At 38.1% G+C, this 17,357-nt stretch overlaps 2 pseudogenes; both read left to right on the top strand.

The window, feature by feature from the left end:
* Positions 1-7,226: 7,226 nt before the first annotated feature.
* Positions 7,227-7,891, top strand: LOC112858877 (grpE protein homolog 2, mitochondrial pseudogene; annotated as a pseudogene).
* Positions 7,892-9,290: 1,399 nt separating this feature from the next.
* Positions 9,291-11,042, top strand: LOC112858879 (histone H2A.Z pseudogene; annotated as a pseudogene).
* The last annotated feature ends 6,315 nt before the right edge of the window (positions 11,043-17,357 follow it).

The following is a 17,357-nucleotide window of genomic DNA, read 5'->3' as shown; positions in this document are numbered from 1 at the left end:
AGAATCAGAAAATGAATTGATGGAACAGAATAGAGAGCCCAAAATTAACCCATGCAAATGTAGTCAACTAAACTTTGACAAAAGAGTAAATGTCATACAATGGAACAAAAAGTGTCTTCAACAAAACGTGTTGGAACACATTTCACCGCAAAAAAAAAAAAAAAAATCTAGACACAGATCTTATACACTTCGTAAAAATTACCAAAAAAAGGATCAAAGACCTAAATATAATATTCAAAACTATGTAGTTTCTATAAGCTAACATTGGAGAAAATGTGAATGACAGTGGGTATCAAAGACTTTCAAATGACCAGAAAACACTTAACAAAATGGCAATAAATAAATCTCTATCGAAGGAGAGAGGGAAGATGGCGGCGTAGGAGGACGCTGGGCTCACCGTGCGTCCTGCTGATCACTTAGATTCCACCTACACCTGCCTAAATAACCCAGAAAACTGCCAGAGGATTAGCAGAACGGAGTCGCCAGAGCCAAGCGCAGACGAGAGGCCCACGGAAGAGGGTAGGAAGGGCGGCGAGGCGGTGCGCGCTCCACGGACTGGCGGGAGGGAGCCGGGGCGGAGGGGTGGCTCCCGGCCAAGCAGAGCCCCCGAGTCTGGCTTGCAAAAAGCGGAGGGGCCTGACGGACTGTGTTCCCACAGCAAGCGCGACTTAGCGTCTGGGAGGTCATAAGTTAACAGCTCTGCTCAGAAAGCGGGAAGGCTGGAGGACAAAGGGAAGGAGAGCTGCTGAGCCCCCGGACGACAGAGCTCAGTTTGGTGGGGAACAAAGGCGCTCGCCAGCGCCATCTCCCCCGCCCATCCCCCAGCAAAAATCCCAAAGAGCACCAGTTCCTGCCAGGGAACTTGCTCGCTCCGCACAAACACCCAACTCGGCGCTTCTGCGGAGCCAAACCTCCGGCAGCGGATCTGACTCCCTCCTGCTGCCACAGGGCCCCTCCTGAAGTGGATCACCTAAGGAGAAGCAAGCTAAGCCTGCCCCTCCTGCCCCCGTGCACCTTGCCTACCCACCCCAGCTAAGACGCCAGGTCCCCAGCATCACAAGCCTGGCAGTGTGCAAGTAGCCCAGAAAGGCCAACCCACCCCACAGTGAATCCCGCCCCTAGGAGAGGGGAAAAGAAGGCACACACCAGTCTGACTGTGGACACAGCGGTGGGCTGAGGGCAGACATCAGGTCTGACTGCGGCTCCACCCACCAACTCCAGTTATACACCACAGCTCAGGGGAAGTGCCCTGCAGGTCCTCACCACGCCAGGGACTATCCAAAATGACCAAGCGGAAGAATTCCCTCAGAAGAATCTCCAGGAAATAACAACAGCTAATGAGCTGATCAAAAAGGATTTAAATAATATAACAGAAAGTGAATTTAGAATAATAGTCATAAAATTAATCGCTGGGCTTGAAAACAGTATAGCTGACAGCAGAGAATCTCTTGCTACAGAGATCAAGGGCCTAAGGAACAGTCACGAGGAGCTGAAAAACGCTTTAAACGAAATGCATAACAAAATGGAAACCGCCACGGCTCAGATTGAAGAGGCAGAGGAGAGAATAGGTGAACTAGAAGATAAAGTTATGGAAAAAGAGGAAGCTGAGAAAAAGAGAGATAAAAAAATCCAGGAGTATGAGGGGAAAATTAGAGAACTAAGTGATACACTAAAAAGAAATAATCTACGCATAATTGGTATCCCAGAGGAGGAAGAGAGAGGGAAAGGTGCTGAAGGGGTACTTGAAGAAATAATAGCTGAGAACTTCCCTGAAGTGGGGAAGGAAAAAGGCATTGAAATCCAAGAGGCACAGAGAACTCCCTTCAGACGTAACTTGAATCGATCTTCTGCACGACATATCATAGTGAAACTGGCAAAATACAAGGATAAAGAGAAAATTCTGAAAGCAGCAAGGGGTAAACGTGCCCTCACATATAAAGGGAGACCTATAAGACTCGTGACTGATCTCTCTTTTGAAACTTGGCAAGCCAGAAAGAATTGGCACGAGATTTTCAGTGTGCTAGACAGAAAAAATATGCAGCCGAGAATCCTTTATCCAGCAAGTCTGTCATTTAGAATAGAAGGAGAGATAAAGGTCTTCCCAAACAAACAAAAACTGAAGGAATTTGTCACCACTAAACCAGCCCTCCAAGAGATCCTAAGGGGGACCCTGTGAGACAAAGTACCAGAGACATCACTACAAGCATAAAACATACAGACATCACAATGACTCTAAACCCATATCTTTCTATAATAACACTGAATGTAAATGGATTAAATGCGCCAACCAAAAGACATAGGGTATCAGAATGGATAAAAAAACAAGACCCATCTATTTGCTGTCTACAAGAGACTCATTTTAGACCTGAGGACACCTTTAGATTGAGAGTGAGGGGATGGAGAACTATTTATCATGCGACTGGAAGCCAAAAGAAAGCTGGAGTAGCCATCCTTATATCAGACAAACTAGACTTTAAATTAAAGGCTGTAACAAGAGATGAAGAAGGACATTATATAATAGTGACAGGGTCTATCCATCAGGAAGAGCTAACAATTATAAATGTCTATGCGCCGAATACTGGAGCGCCCAAATATATAAAACAATTACTCATAAACATAAGCAACCTTATTGAGAAGAATGTGGTAATTGCAGGGGACTTTAACACCCCACTTACAGAAACGGATAGAGCATCCAGACACACGGTCAATAAAGAAACAAGGGCCCTGAATGAGACATTGGATCAGATGGACTTGACAGATATATTTAGAACTCTGCATCCCAAAGCAACAGAATATACTTTCTTCTCGAGTGCACATGGAACATTCTCCAATATAGATCACATACTGGGTCACAAAACAGCCCTTCATAAGTTTACAAGAATTGAAATCATACCATGCATACTTTCAGACCACAATGCTATGAAGCTTGAAATCAACCACAGAAAAAAGTCTGGAAAACCTCCAAAAGCATGGAGGTTAAAGAACACCCTACTAACGAATGAGTGGGTCAACCAGGCAATTAGAGAAGAAATTAAAAAATATATGGAAACAAACGAAAATGAAAATACAACAATCCAAACGCTTTGGGACGCAGCGAAGGCAGTCCTGAGAGGAAAATGCATTGCAATCCAGGCCTATCTCAAGAAACAAGAAAAATCCCAAATACAAAATCTAACAGCACACCTAAAGGAAATAGAAGCAGAACAGCAAAGGCAGCCTAAACCCAGCAGAAGAAGAGAAATAATAAAGATCAGAGCAGAAATAAACAATATAGAATCTAAAAAAACTGTAGAGCAGATCAATGAAACCAAGAGTTGGTTTTTTGAAAAAATAAACAAAATTGACAAACCTCTAGCCAGGCTTCTCAAAAAGAAAAGGGAGATGACCCAAATAGATAAAATCATGAATGAAAATGGAATTATTACAACCAATCCCTCAGAGATACAAACAATTATCAGGGAATACTATGAAAAATTATATGCCAACAAATTGGACAACCTGGAAGAAATGGACAAATTCCTGAACACCCACACTCTTCCAAAACTCAATCAGGAGGAAATAGAAAGCTTGAACAGACCCATCACCAGCGAAGAAATTGAATCGGTTATCAAAAATCTCCCAACAAATAAGAGTCCAGGACCAGATGGCTTCCCAGGGGAGTTCTACCAGACGTTTAAAGCAGAGATAATACCTATCCTTTTCAAGCTATTCCAAGAAATAGAAAGGGAAGGAAAACTTCCAGACTCATTCTATGAAGCCAGTATTACTTTGATTCCTAAACCAGACAGAGACCCAGTAAAAAAAGAGAACTACAGGCCAATATCCCTGATGAATATGGATGCAAAAATTCTCAATAAGATACTAGCAAATCGAATTCAATGGCATATAAAAAGAATTATTCACCATGATCAAGTGGGATTCATTCCTGGGATGCAGGACTGGTTCAACATTCGCAAATCAATCAACGTGATACATCACATTAACAAAAAAAAAGAGAAGAACCATATGATCCTGTTAATCGATGCAGAAAAGGCATTTGACAAAATCCAGCACCCTTTCTTAATAAAAACCCTTGAAAAAGTCGGGATAGAAGGAACATACTTAAAGATCATAAAAGCTATTTATGAAAAGCCCACAGCTAACATCATCCTCAACGGGGAAAAACTGAGAGCTTTTTCCCTGAGATCAGGAACACGACAGGGATGCCCACTCTCACCGCTGTTGTTTAACATAGTGCTGGAAGTTCTAGCATCAGCAATCAGACAGCAAAAGGAAATCAAAGGCATCAAAATTGGCAAAGATGAAGTCAAGCTTTCGCTTTTTGCAGATGACATGATATTATACATGGAAAATCCGATAGACTCCACCAAAAGTCTACTAGAACTGATACATGAATTCAGCAAAGTTGCAGGATACAAAATCAATGTACAGAAATCAGTTGCATTCTTATACACTAACAATGAAGTAACAGAAAGACAAATAAAGAAACTGATCCCATTCACAATTGCACCAAGAAGCATCAAATACCTAGGAATCAATCTAACCAAAGATGTAAAGGATCTGTATGCTGAAAACTATAGAAAGCTTATGAAGGTAATTGAAGAAGATTTAAAGAAATGGAAAGACATTCCCTGCTCATGGATTGGAAGAATAAATATTATCAAAATGTCAATACTACCCAAAGCTATCTACACATTCAATGCAATCCCAATCAAAATTGCACCAGTATTCTTCTCGAAACTAGAACAAGCAATCCTAAAATTCATATGGAACCACAAAAGGCCCCGAATAGCCAAAGTAATTTTGAAGAAGAAGACCAAAGCAGGAGGCATCACAATCCCAGACTTTAGCCTCTACTACAAAGCTGTCATCATCAAAACAGCATGGTATTGGCACAAAAACAGACACATAGACCAATGGAATAGAATAGAAACCCCAGAACTAGACCCACAAACGTATGGCCAACTCATCTTTGACAAAGCAGGAAAGAACATCCAATGGAAAAAAGACAGTCTCTTTAACAAATGGTGCTGGGAGAACTGGACAGCAACATGCAGAAGGTTGAAACTAGACCTCTTTCTCACACCATTCACAAAAATAAACTCAAAATGGATAAAGGACCTGAATGTGAGACAGGAAACCATCAAAACCTTAGAGGAGAAAGCAGGAAAAGACCTCTCTGACCTCAGCCGTAGCAATCTCTTACTCGACACATCCCCAAAGGCAAGGGAATTAAAAGCAAAAGTGAATTACTGGGACCTTATGAAGATCAAAAGCTTCTGCACAGCAAAGGAAACAACCGACAAAACTAAAAGGCAACCAACGGAATGGGAAAAGATATTTGCAAATGACATATCGGACAAAGGGCTAGTATCCAAAATCTATAAAGAGCTCACCAAACTCCACACCCGCAAAGCAAATAACCCAGTGAAGAAATGGGCAGAAAACATGAATAGACACTTCTCTAAAGAAGACATCCGGATGGCCAACAGGCACATGAAAAGATGTTCAGCGTCGCTCCTTATCAGGGAAATACAAATCAAAACCACACTCAGGTATCACCTCACGCCAGTCAGAGTGGCCAAAATGAACAAATCAGGAGACTATAGATGCTGGAGAGGATGTGGAGAAACGGGAACCCTCTTGCACTGTTGGTGGGAATGCAAATTGGTGCAGCTGCTCTGGAAAGCAGTGTGGAGGTTCCTCAGAAAATTAAAAATAGACCTACCCTATGACCCAGCAATAGCACTCCTAGGAATTTATCCAAGGGACACAGGAGTACTGATGCATAGGGGCACTTGTACCCCAATGTTCATAGCAGCACTCTCAACAATAGCCAAATTATGGAAAGAGCCTAAATGTCCATCAACTGATGAATGGATAAAGAAATTGTGGTTTATATACACAATGGAATACTACGTGGCAATGAGAAAAAATGAAATATGGCCTTTTGTAGCAACGTGGATGGAACTGGAGAGTGTGATGCTAAGTGAAATAAGCCATACAGAGAAAGACAGATACCATATGGTTTCACTCTTATGTGGATCCTGAGAAACTTAACAGGAACCCATGGGGGAGGGGAAGGAAAAAAAAAAAAAAAGAGGTTAGAGTGGGAGAGAGCCAAAGCATAAGAGACTGTTGAGAACTGAGAACAAACTAAGGGTTGATGGGGGGTGGGAGGGAGGAAAGGGTGGGTGATGGGTATTGAGGAGGGCACCTTTTGGGATGAGCACTGGGTGTTGTATGGAAACCAATTTGACAATAAATTTCATATATAAATAAAAATAAATAAATAAATAAAAAACAAAATACAAAAAATAAATAAATAAATAAATCTCTATCAATAATTACTTTAGAAGTGAATGAACTAAATACTCCTAAAGGAAAGATAGGAAGGGAAGAAAGGAAGGGAAGAAAGAAAGGGAAGAAAGGAAGGAAGGAAAAGAAAGAAAGAAAAAAAGAAAGAAAGAAAGAAAGAAAGAAAGAAAGAAAGAAAGAAAGAAGGAAAGAAAGAAAGAGAAATAGGGGTGCCTGGTGACTTGGTTAAGCATCTGACTCTTGATTTTGGCTCAGGTCATGATCTCATGGTTGTGGGATAGAACCCCACATCAGGCTCTGCACAGACAGCACAAAGCTTGCTTGGGATTCTGTCTCTCACTCTTTCTGCCCCTCCCCTGTTCATGCTCCCCCCTCTCTTTTTTCTCAAAGCAAATAAGTAAACTTTAAAAAAAATACAAGAAAGAGGGAAGGGGAAGGGGAAAGGGAAGGGGAGGGGGAAGGAAGGAAAGAAGGAAGGAAGGAAGGAAGGAAGGAAGGAAGGAAGGAAGGAAGGAAAGATGGATGCACATAGTGTGGCAGAATGGATAAAATACAAGACCTATCTATATGCTGCTTATAAGAAACTCACTTTAGATCTAAAGATACACACAGATAGAATGTGAAGTGATTGAAAAATACATTACACACAAATTTAAAACAAGAGAAAGCTGAGATAGAAATACTTATGCAAGACAAAATAGATTTTAAAACAAATTTTAATGAGATAAAAAAGGACATTACATAATAATAAAAGGATCGGTCCAAAAAAATATGTATAACACTTGTAAATATTCATGCACGTAACATACGAGAGCCTAAATATATAAAACAAATATTAATAGATACAAAGGTAGATATTGACAGTAATAAAACAACAGCATAAGACTTTAACACTGGGGATCAGGAATATGGCTGTGTGGTCAGTGTGAACAATCCAGCCACTGGTGCAGTGCCTTCCGGCCTTCAGTGCTGTGTTGGAAGGCGGGGGATCGCTGCATCCTTTCAGCACTGCCACTCAGAGAACTGCCGAAGAGGACTGCAGTTCTGAGGACCCTCCTGATGCACTTGGACCCTCTCTTGCAGAACGAGCCTTAAACCTTAAAGCTGTGAAATGGGAGAAGGAAGTCCAGGACATAACAATGAGATACCAGAGAGCTGTGGCTGATGATGAAAACATAAGGTGGCAAACCCAGATATATGTAGAAGATGCCAAGATATTGGAATCCAGAGTTTCTGTAAGGACTTGGTAGAGGTGGCAGACGTTTTGGAAAGGACTGCAGAGTACATTTCTGAAGAAACAGAGCCCGGGACCAGAAGCTTACTCTGGAGAATATCTTACAAGAGTTATCACTTTTAGAAGTAAAGCTAAAGAGTGTTTGCCAAACATGGCCTGGAGAAGATGACATCCATGGATGACAAATATGACCCTCATGAGTATGATCTTATCTGTCATGTGCCCACTGGCATTGGGGTACAGCCTGGCACAGTGGCATTAGCAAGACAAGATGGCTATAAGCTTCATGGACACACCATTAGCAGTGGAGTCTCAGAGAAGACTATGAATGGGCCATGAGGAACTGAATGTTCTCCTAGAGTGCAGTCACCTGTGGTTCCTTGATTTATTAAACTAAGTTTGCATTTGGAACAAAGGAAGGGAAAGAAGAAAGGAGAAAGAGAAGGAGAAGAATAAAGGAGAAGGAGAAGAAGAAAAGAAAAGAAGAAGAAGAAGAAAGAGGAGGAGGAGGAGACTTTAATATTCCACTTACGTCAAAGGGTAAACTATCCAGATAGAAAATGGAAACATTGACCTTAGCATTAGACCTAATCAACTTAGGAGATTTAACAGCACATTTATCAAAAACCAGAAGATTATACATTCTTCTCAAGTACACATGAAAATTCTACAGGATAGATCATTTGTTAGGTCAGAAAACAAGTGTCAATAAATTTAAGAAAACTGAAATCATATAAAGTATCTTTACTCAGCACAATGATATGAAACTAGAAGCCAATTTCAAGAAATCTGGAAAACGACAACAACAACAACAACAACAACAACAACAACGAGAAAACACAAGTCTAAACAACATGCTACTAAATAACCACTGGGTCAATGAAGAAATCAAAGAGGAAATCTAAGAATACCTTAAGACAAATGAAAATGAAAACAACACTTGAAAAACTGAGAGATGAAGTGAAAGTCATTCTAAGGGGAAAATATACAGCAATACAGGCTAACTTTAAAAAACAAATCTCAAAGACACAATCCAACCTTACACCTATAGGAAGTAGAAAAAGAAAAAGAAAAAAAGGAAGGAAATAATAAAGATTAGAGTAAAAGTAAATGAACTAGAGACTAAAAATCAATAGAAAAGATCAATAAAACTAAGAAATGGTTGTTTGAAAAGATAAACAAAATTGATAAACCTTTAGCAAGACTCATCGAGAAAAAAAGGGAGGGACCAAATAAAATCAAAAGTTAAGAGAAGGTACAACCAACCCCACAGAAAAACAGAGACTACCATGAAAAACTACACACCAACAAATTGGACAACCTAGGAGAAAATGACAGATTTCTAAAAACATACAATCTTCCCAAATTGAACCAGGAAGAACCAGAAAAATTGAACAGGCCAATTATTAGTAATGAAATTGAATTAGCAATCAAAAACTTCCCAATAAACAAAAGTCCAGTAACAGACAACTTCACAAGCGAATTCTCCCAAACATTTAGAGTTACTTATTTTTATCAAACTATTTCAAAAAATAAAAGAGGAAGAAATGATTCCAAGTTCATTCTACCAAGCCAGCTATACTCTGATATCTAATAGAAAAAAAGAAAATTACAGCCCAATATCACTCAAGAATATAGTTTTTAAAATAGTCAACAAAATATTAGCAGGTCAAATTCAATAATACACACAAAAAATCATACACCATGATTAACTGGGATTTATTCAAGTGATGCCAAGATGGTTCAGCATCTTGAAATCAACATGGCATATCACGTTAACCAAAAAAGAATAAAAATTACATTATCATCTCAACAAATGCAGAAAAAAGCATTTGACAAAATCAACCTTCACTGAAAAACTACAAGTAATAAGTGAACTCAGTAAAGTCGTACGGTATAACATCAATATATAAAAATGTGTTGGATTTGAATACACTAATAATGAAGTAGCAGAAAGAAAAATTAAGAAAATAATTCCATTTACAATTGCACCAAAAAGGATACCTAGGAATACATTTAACCCCAAAGGTAAAAGACCTGTACTCTGTAAACTATAAAACATTGATGAAAGAAAATGAATATGACACAAATACTCCATGCTTATGGATTTGAAGAATTATTACTGTGAAAAATGTCCATACTACCCAGAGCAATCTACAGATTGAATGCAATCCTTATCAAAATACAAACAGCATTTTTCACAAAACTAGAAAAAATAATATTAAAATTTGTATGGAACCACAAAAGACCTTGAATAGACAAAGCAATCTTTAGAAAGAAGAACAAAACTGGAGGTATCACAATTCCAGGTTTCAAGACATACTACAAACCTGTAGTCGTCAAAACAGCACTCTACTGGCACAAAAACAGACATATAGATAATGGAATAGAATAGAGAGCCTGGATAATAAACCTGCATTTATATGGTCAATTAATCTCTGACAAAGAAGGCGAGAATATACAATGGAGAAAAGACAGTCTCTTCAATACATGGTGCTGGGGACATTCTTATGAAACAGGACTACTTTCTAACCCCATACACAAAAATAAATTCAAAATCTATAAAAGACCCAAACATAAGACCTAAAACCAGAAAAATCCTAAAAGAGAACACAGGCAATAATTTCTCTGACATCATTCATAGCACTATTTTTCTAGATAGGTCTCCTGGGGGAAGGTAAATAAAAGCAAAAATAAACAACTAAAGCTTTTGCCCAGCAAAGGAAACCATCAACAAAACAAAAAGACAACTTACTGAGTGGGAAAAGATATTTGCAAATGATATGGGGATTAATATCCAAATTACATGAAGAACTGATATACAACTTAACATCAAAAACACTAAAACATCCCATTAAAAACAATGGACAGAGGACCTGAATAGACTTTTTTTCACAGGAGACATCCAGATGGCCAACAGGCACATGAAAAGATCCTCAAAATCGCTGTCATCAGGGAAATGCAAATTTAAGCCACAATGAGATTTCACCTCACACCTGTTAGAAAGGCTAAAATTGGCAGTTTGAATCGGGGTCCAATGAAAGAGTAGGCTGTGGGGTCTTGGTTTTCTAATTCTTTTTCTGCCTTGCTTGTTTAAGCCTCAGAAGAATTCAAAGGCTGGCAGTAAGGCTGGGAAGGACTCTGGAAAGGCCAAGACATAGGGACATAGCCAGCAGAGAGCTGGCTTGAAGTTGCCAGTGGGCAATATTCAGTGAAACCTAAGATAACCAGTCATGGACGTGTGGGCGTGACTGTCGCTGTGCACAGTGCAGCCATCGTGGAGTACCTCACCGCAGAAGTACTTGAATTGGCGGGAAATGCATCCAAACATTTGAAGGTAAAGCTTGTTACCCTTCCTCATTTACAACTTGCTATTCGTGGAGGTGAAGAATTGGATTCTCTCATCAAGGCTACAATTGCTGGTGGTGGTGTCAATCCACACATAAACAAATCTCTGACTGGGAATAAAGGACAGTCAAAGACTGTTTAAAGGATCCCGGGTTCCTTATTATCTCAGGACTCTAAATACTCTTAACAGCTATCCAGTGTTGGTGATTCCAGGCAACTGTATCTCTGTGAAAAACACAGCACTGCCTTTTTGTAATTCTATTTGAGCAAGTTGGAAGTTTAATTAGCTTTCCAACCAATCAAATTTCTGCATTTGAGTCTTACCCATATTTCAGTGTTACTGTGGCTTCAAAGAAGCTATAGACTCTGAAGTAGTGGATTTTGATTGAATTGACGAGAATGTGGAAAAAAGGAAACCTCATTCACTGTTGGTGGAAATGTAAATTGGAAGAGCCACTTTGGAAAACAGCATGGGCACTCCTCAAAAAATTAGAAATACCATGTGATCCTTCCTAAGTTTGCTGTCTCTTTCTCCTAAGTTTACTGTGAACCTAAAATTGCTTTAAAAATAGTAAAAAGTGAAGCAATCTACCTGGCTTATAAACCTATGACTGGGCGAAAAACAAAATTGTATTGTTAAAAAATATTATGTATTTCCTCTTGTTTTCTATTTACCTCATTTTCTTTTTGTGACTGCCACCAGCAGAATTAATTTCTTCATAATGAATGTGTAAACTTTGCCTGACTGTAAGGTAGGTATCAAGTTCTCACGGTCATTTAATCTCTGTAACCGCACAGCAGGCAAAATGGCGAATCCAGGAAAACTAGGAACTTAAACAGATACTAATTTTACTTACGATGACAAAATTGTCCTTTGAGCAAATAAATGGTTTAGCAAGGAGTCCTCACCATCATACACATGTTATCCCTATGACATTAGAGTGAGTCTGTTGCATCTCAAGTCCACATGTTTTACTGGTGTACTGAGGCTATATATAACTGAAAGAATGTTAGCAGTAAAAACTCAACTTATTCTGAAATTTATGAGAGGGCAATAAATTGAATTATACGGTGATCTCTTCTAGCAGTAAATTGTAGTTTACTCATTACATGTGCATCTTTGCACCAAGATAGTAATGTATTTCCGTATCATTTTTTTAAGAAATAAATCTATGAAAGTTTTACAGCCAAATCTCATGAGCCATGATTAGTATCCCATCATTCTTGATTTTCTTCTTCACTTAGTTCCTGATATATAATGCCATATTTATAGGTAGATAAATTTCATGCTTAAATAATCAAATTTCATAATAGCCTATTAGATGTAATTCTTCATATTTTTATATTTTATTTTGTGGATGCATTTTCTTCTTTCTTTTTTCTCTTTAGTGTCACTTCTTTAAGGTCAGATGTATAAAACTATGAACAAAATTCCTTGTGATACATATCATTCAAAATCCTACAATGCTATGTAAATTTAACACTGCCTTGATATGCTTTTAGTGGGCTTCGATACAAGCCCATTTGTGTTGATAATAATGACAGACATTAATTTACAACATCTAACAGGTTCCTATTTTTTATTTTGAATCTTGAGGAGTTTCTAATGAAACTGCAACATAGGAAACCTTGAACCTAATTGAAAAAAAAACTGACACACACTTTTAGCATACTCCCTTTATTTTTGAGTAGTTTTATTTCATCCCCCTTTATAGTAAGTGGAATGATTTGAATAGGTTTTGCAATTATGATGTGAACATAACGTATTTCTCCAAGTAGCCATATTTATTAAGTCATCTTTCAGAAATGTGTTGAATTTGGTAGACATAATTCTATTCCTTGCATTGCATTTGCTGGCCCACAAATATTATTCATCATCTATTTTTTACAAAAATATGTTTTTATGCATTATGTGACTCTGATATGTCTATGAAGTTTGAGGTACTCTCAGTGGTAATAAATATCAGTAAATGTAGCTAAAATTGTTTGAGAAAGTAAGATAACAATTTAAAGATAAAAATATACCATTGGAAAAGGTTTAAAATCCACCAGTTTCATTTGTTCTTTGAATGACATAATGGAAGAATTCTATTACTGTTTGAATAAGGCAGTCATTCCCTTAAAAGATCAAATCACATCTTGAAATTACAAGAAAATTTTAAATGTCATACTTTAATAATTTGATTTAGTGGCCATGTGCTTGACTTAGTAATGAAAGTTTTCTGGAAAGTAGTCAGGTGAACCTTCATTTCTAAAAACTAGTTATCCTATATTTGTTTAGAGTCAACTTAAGAAAAATAAAATGTGGGTTTCAATATTATTGTCTTTGTATCAAGCCATCAGTCATTTTTCACATTTCCTTTTTTGTTTACTTATTTGACTTTTAATACATTTTGAAAACCAAAAGCAGTTTTCTTAGAGTATCTTACTATTTAATTATCTAGTTTAGGACTACAGCTGTTTATGAAAAAAAATTTTCTGCCAATGAAATCTAAATAAAATTAAACTTTCAAATTGATTACTGATAACATTTTCATATGTATTAATGAAGATGAATGAATTTAGAAGTGATCATGGCTTAAAAAATATATTGCTTTTTAGACTGCAAGAATTCTATTTTTGGAATCCTGCCTAGTACAAAAATATAAATAACTACCCAATGAAATTTTGGTCTGGTTACATATATATAAACAGATGCTTGTGTGACTATATGATTTAACAATTATTTTCCCAAACATTATAATGTATTCTTTCTTTAACTCTATAACCATATTTTAAAAGTAGTTTTATTTCTATTATCCATTGATTTTGGCTCATATTTTTTAAATGGCATTTATTTGCTAACCTTCTCACCTACAGTACTGTTCCAGGAATGAGACTTATGTCCATGTGCCAAGGTGCAGCTGCAATAGTTATTTATTATGGTACTTTTGGATCACTGTCTGAAAAGTAAGGAACTGTCCCTAGATACTGAATAAGAATTATGTGTATTCCCTTGCCTATTTTAAGCCTTCCCCCCCCAATTACATCCAGATGTCCCTAATACTTTATCATTCCCAACAGTATGTAACCATGATGATTACATCTTTGATTCCTGATTGAAATCCATATACTGTGATGAAATTTTGCCAAAATATTATTTAGCCTTCTTCTGGACATTAATTTGTTCCATCCACTTATCCTTCATACAACAGTTTTGACTAATAGTCAAATACTATAGTCATAGTCACATATTTGACTATGAGTTATCTTCACAGAGGCATATGAATTATGTATTTCCTCTATATTGACATAGGCAAATGGCAGTTTTATAAATTCATTAATGCATATTTGAAACTCAGAGATTCAGCAGGGTCGGAGGGACACCTGATTACCTTTTGTTGTTGTTGTTGTTGTTGTTGTTGTCAGCATATATGCTATTTATGTAATTCAAACTTATTTAAACATATTCTCATCTTTAAAGTTCCAAGAGTTTAGAAGTAAGATTGCTTCTGCCAATGAAGACCCTTGTTTGGTTCTTTGCAAGATCACTACAACAGTAGAATGCTCTCTTTTGATCACCAGTACTCCCATATAAACATTCAGACAAAAAAAGATAAGGGAGCCAAGATGGCAGAACAGCATGGAAGTTTCTTGTGTGTCTTGCATCATGAAATACAGCCAGACCAACACTAAACCATCTTGCATACCTATAAAATTGGTCTGAGGATTAACACAACAATCTGCACAACCTGAACCACAGAACTCAGCAGGTACACAGCAGAGAGAGGTGAACTGGGGGAGAGAGAAGCTGCAGAGGGCAGGGAGCTGCTTTGGTGTGTGGAGAGAGGACAGGGGGCAGGGGAGAATAAGGCAAAAGCACCCCCCACCAAAAGCAGCTGGAGAGAAAGTAGAAAAGTAGAAAAACAGCCACAGGGATGGAACTAAAAAGGGAGAAAGGAGAAGGTTTAAATTCCATTAAGACTATAAACAGGGGGGAGCACAGAGTCTGAAACTCTGCAGCTCGATACCTGGCTGTGCTCTGGCTGTGCTCTGGTGCTCCTGGTGAATCCCCAGGATCAGAGTGGAGTCCAGGGTTCTTCAGGACACATGGAGCAGGTGGTTTCCCTGCTGGGAGGACACCTGTATAGGCTGTGTGGGTCCCCCAAAGGCAAGGCCCCAGAGGACCCGGGAGAACAACCACATTCACTGGTGCTAGACAAGGTTATTAAGGGTAAAGCCTGGTGCCAGATGTGTGTTGTGCTTTTTCCATAGTACCTCAAACGCTGCTGCTACACTATCTCACTATTTTTCCTGGGGTGGGCTGGCACCTGGCTGCAGTCTCTGGGCATTGGCAGCAGCACGGTCCCGCAAATGTTCCTGGGTGCAACTGGAACACAGCCCTTTTTGGTGAGACCCTCCACACAGGGGCAGAACGGATGAAAGCTGCAGTCCCTCAGAAGTAAGGGATTGGGAAAAACAACCAAATATGTGACAAAACTCAGGAGGGAGGTGCTGCCTAGGGCTTGGTCATGGACTGTGTAAAAGAGTGGAGTGGATGGAAGCAGAAGACAAAGGACGGGTACGTGATTGCTAATCAGGGAGAGCAGAGTTCCAATACTAGAGACTGGTAGCTGGGTGATGCCATTTTCACCGCTCCCAAGCATGCACATATGTACCTACAAGCACCACAACAATCCACCCCAGTAAACTAAGCAGCGCCATCAGGTGGAGAATGGAGCTGTTACACTAAGCCCTGCCCAAATGAGCCAACCTCACTCTTCAGGAACACAAGTCTCTCTGACTGCTTAGTTTAAGGACTATAAAATGCTTCATAGGTTGACATATAAGGGAAAACAAAGTAATTTCACTAGTATTTCAGTCTGGTTGCCAGTCCATCTATTCAATTTTATTTCTTTTCTTTTTTTTCCTCTTTTTTCTTTTTCATTTCTTTTCTTTGTCTTGAATACAAAAAAGGAAAAACTCATTTTTATTTTCAATTTTTATTAAAAATATTTTTCTTTAGTTTTTTCTACTATAATTTTACTCTTGTGTATTTTTTTCAAATTCTATTTTACTTCCATCATTATATTTTAGACTACTTTAGTGTATTTATTTTTTAAAATTTTCAAACTATTTCCTTTCTTCTTTTCTTTCACTTCTTTTCTCTAATCTACCAAGACCCTTTCAACACCCAGGGGCTTTGGTGTTTCAACACCAAAACACACCTACAATCTAGCATAATTTATTTGTTTTTTTGTTGTGTGTGTTTGTTTGGAACTTTTTAATTTTAATATTATTATATTTTTTATATTTTTTCTTTTTTAATTTTATTTTTTTACCTCATTAATTGCTTTTCTCCCTTCAAAATGACGAAACAAAGGAGTTCAACCAAAAGAAAGACTAAACCAACACAGATACAAGCAAGATGTCTGAAGCAGAATTAAGAATCATGATAATAAGAATACTAGCTGGAGTCAAAAATATATTAGAATCCCTTTGTGCAGAGATAAAAGAAGTAAAAGCTAGTCAGCATGAAATAAAAAATGCTATAACTGAGCTGCAATCTCGAATGGAGGTCACAGCAGCAAGGATGGATGAGGCAGAACAGAGAATCAGTGATATAGAGGAAAAACTTATGGACAAAAATGAAGCAGAAAGAAAGAGGGAGATTAAGGCAAAAGAGCACGATTTAAAAATTAGAGAAATAAGTGACTCGTTAAAAAGGAACAACATCAGAATCATAAGGGTCCCAGAAGAGGAAGACAGAAATAGGAGTACAAAGGTTATGTGAGCAAATCATATAGGAAAACTTTCCTAACCTGGGGAAAGACACAGACATCAAAATCCAGGAAGCACAGAGGACTCTCATTAGATTCAACAAAAACCAACCATCAACAAGGCATATCATAGTCAAATTCACAAAATACTAAGGCAAGGAGAGAATCATGAAAGCAGCAAGGGGAAAAAAGTCCCTAACCTACAAGGGAAGACAGATCAGGTTTGCAGCAGACCTATTCACAGAAACTTGGCAGGCCAGAAAGGAGTGGCAGGATATATTTAATGTGCCAAATGAGAAAATATACAGCCAATAATTTTTTATCCAGCAAGGTTGTCATTCAAAATAGGAGAGATAAAAAGTTTCCCAGACAAACAAAAATTAAAGGAGTTTGTGACCACTAAACCAGCCCTGCAAGAAATTTTAAGGGGGACTCTCTGAGGGGAGAAAAGAGGAAAAAACAAATAAATAAAATAAATAAAGACTAAAACAACAAAGACTAGAAAGGACCAGAGAACACCACCAGAAACTCCAACTCTACAAGCAACATAATGGCAATAAATTCATATCTTTCAGTACTCACTCTAAATGTCAATGGACTAATGCTCCAATCAAAAGACATAGGGTAACAGAATGGATAAGAAAACAAGATCCATGTATATGCTATTTACAAGATACCTACTTTAGACCTAAAGACAC

This window comes from Puma concolor, chromosome B1 (genome assembly GCF_028749965.1).
Source record: "Puma concolor isolate L17-30 chromosome B1, mPumCon1.1.hap2, whole genome shotgun sequence".
NCBI lineage: Eukaryota > Metazoa > Chordata > Mammalia > Carnivora > Felidae > Puma > Puma concolor.
This window is presented reverse-complemented; position numbering and strand designations above follow the sequence as displayed.